Source organism: Phalaenopsis equestris, unplaced genomic scaffold (genome assembly GCF_001263595.1).
Source record: "Phalaenopsis equestris unplaced genomic scaffold, ASM126359v1 Scaffold000134, whole genome shotgun sequence".
Taxonomy (NCBI): Eukaryota; Viridiplantae; Streptophyta; class Magnoliopsida; order Asparagales; family Orchidaceae; genus Phalaenopsis; species Phalaenopsis equestris.
Window position 1 is genome coordinate 3,369,330 of NW_018164576.1, and position 2,939 is coordinate 3,372,268.

Sequence of the window (2,939 nt, forward strand, 5' to 3'; positions counted from 1 at the left end):
TTATGTTATTCATGTGTTATTGTGTACTTAGTATATTTCTGGTGTTATAATAACACAATAACACATCAATAACGCTTGAATAACACAGAATAATATCTAAATAGTACGAGAGGAATATTCCTCTTTGTTATCTGTGTTACCGGGAATATTCTCCTATAGCGTGATTTCATTTTACGTGCGGAGTCCTTATGTAATATTTTTTTTTTCCCTTTTCACGCATAGATAATGTGGTATGGATGTAAAAATAGAAGTTTTAATATTATATATGCAAATAAATAAAAAAGGAGTGGCACGCATGTAAATCTCCCTAAATATATTGACACCGGCCTTTTAGTTCATGCATAAGACAAATATACTACAAAACATATTGCGTTAGCGACGAGATAAAGACAAAACCTACCCAATTGTCAGTTAAGCATAATTTATTAGCTGGTAATTAATAATTAAGAGAATTTAAAAAACAAATCGACTTCTTTATTTATTTTCTCAAGTAAACATCATTTTAAAAAAAATCTATCTTTTTTATATGTCGAGCACTTAAGAAAATACTTTAATGATTTTATTTTTTTAATAATTCATTTCAATATTATTATAAACAATAGAATGCTAATGATTATTTTTTTCCTGCAGATGTCTGATTAATATGATAAGAATGATTTACATATATACCACTCAAATTTATGTATTTTCAAGTTCAATTTTTTTTGGATATGACTCCTTCCTATGCTTCAAAATGTAAAATTGTGATATTTATGAAGTGATATGTAAGATTTTGCCAGCATAAATATAAAAAATAAAGTTTAGGTGGTATATATGTAAATGCCCCAAATAATATGTAAAGAATTGAGAGAATATTACTTAGTTTGCGTTAGGATTTCAATGGCGAGACGCCACATGTCAAGTGGGCTCTATCAGAGTACATTGGATTGGCCAGTGTTAAGAATGGTGAGACCCGTTTGACACGTGGTGCCCGACCATTGGACTCTGAATGCATTCGGAGTCATGATGTAATATTTTTCAGGAGAAGAATTAGGTTTAAAGATCTGATTTTTAGCAAAGGAAAACAAAAAAAAAAATCTTTAAAAAGAAAGAAAATAAATACTTTCAGAATTATAAAATGTGAAATATTTATCAATTAATGAATGGTTATATCTTCCCGTACGTGAATCGTATGCGGCATTGACTCGTGAAATATGCGATTAATTATGGGGGCGAATTTTCTCATTTTAGTATTGCTTTTTATCCGTTTTATTAATTTTCTCTTTTCTTTGTCCGTTCTTCAGATTTCTTCGTCGATAGTCAAAGTCTTTTTGCTGAAATTTTGACTGGTTAATCGTAACAAATTTAAATTTTTAAAAAATATTTAAATATTAATAATTACAGGAGAACCAAAATTTAATTGCAGGAATATAAAAACAGTTTATTTTACTTTAATTATTTAATTTTGCCCGCCCAAGATAGGAAGTGGAAAAGACAAATGGAAGTGGCTTAAGCGAGAACAATATTTTCAGGAGTCGAAAGAAAGTAAAAGATAGGAGATATTACAGATCTCTTAATTTGCAGTAATGGGTCTATTACCTGGTCTACACTTTTATCTTGAAATGTATAGTATTCAGGGTGTCAGAAACAATTATGCAAATTATTGGACTAATGAGATTCATTCGGTCTCATTTTCTAAAAAATTAAAACATTACTTTCATAATCTAAACATTTTACTTTATAGCCGTGACACTTTGGTTGTCATCTGCGAAGTCAATTCTAAGTCTCCTGGGTCACGAGTTTGAGCCCGCATATGTGCCGGATCGAGTGATTATGACACATGAAGTTGGTTAAGGGCTCCTATCATCTTTCAGAATAATATACATATAAAATCATATCGGCAAACTTCTTAATCAATAAAATTGATGTTATATGGCCCATAAATCAAACTCCGACTTCTTCTTGGCAAAGACTGTTTTTTTTTTTTTTTCTCCCGGAGTAAAAAAAGAGCATTAACATTGACAGTTTAACAAAATATAGAATTCGCATTAATTGATGCAACTTGCATTGAAGATTTTTTTTAAAAAAAATTAAATTTTCTTAAATAATATAGAATATAAATTATATATCAATACGCTTTAAATACATAATTCTCAAATTTATGGATGGAAAATTTAATTGTTTTTTTTTTTCTAATAGACCACCTGAAACATTGCTATTTACAAATCAACCACCCATTCATCAAATTTCCAAATTCTCACTCAAATAAAATTCATGCTAAAGCCCCAACTAATATTTTCATTTTTATGAGATTATCAATAGTTTGATCGTGACACGTGTAAATACGTAGGTTCGGAAGCTCAAAAATATCACTAAGGGTGTTTTTTTATTTTATTTTTTATTTTTATTTTTTGTAAATATCAATATTTCGTGTTATCTGTTTCTAATTATCACTCTATTTTATTGAAGGCGTTGGATTATGTCACCGTAAACAGTCCAGCCATAAGAGTTGCGATGGATAAGCCCAATGGACTCATACGAAACCGAACATGTAGTCTTTGGTTAAGCCCAATGGACCCAATGGACTCATAAGAAACCGAACTTATGAAGTCTTTGGGAGCGCTTGGTTAAGCCCAATGGACTCATAAGAAACCGAACTTATGTAGTTTTTGGAAGCGCTTGGTTTTATGATCAGGATAATTTGCATACATACGAGTTAATTTTACAGGTCTAACAACTCAACTTCGCGTGTATGTGTGTGTGTGTGTGTGGGCCCGCGCGCGCGTGCGTGTGTGTGTGTGCGCCTTAGCCTGGTTCATTGGTTGCATCATTTAGTATAAGTCCCTCGGGTCGAGGGTTTGATCTCTGCCTAGGATTGAATTGCACGCCTTCTGGAAGTGGGGTCCACCCATCGGTTAGATTATGGAGTTGATCGACAATTAAATATATATATATATATA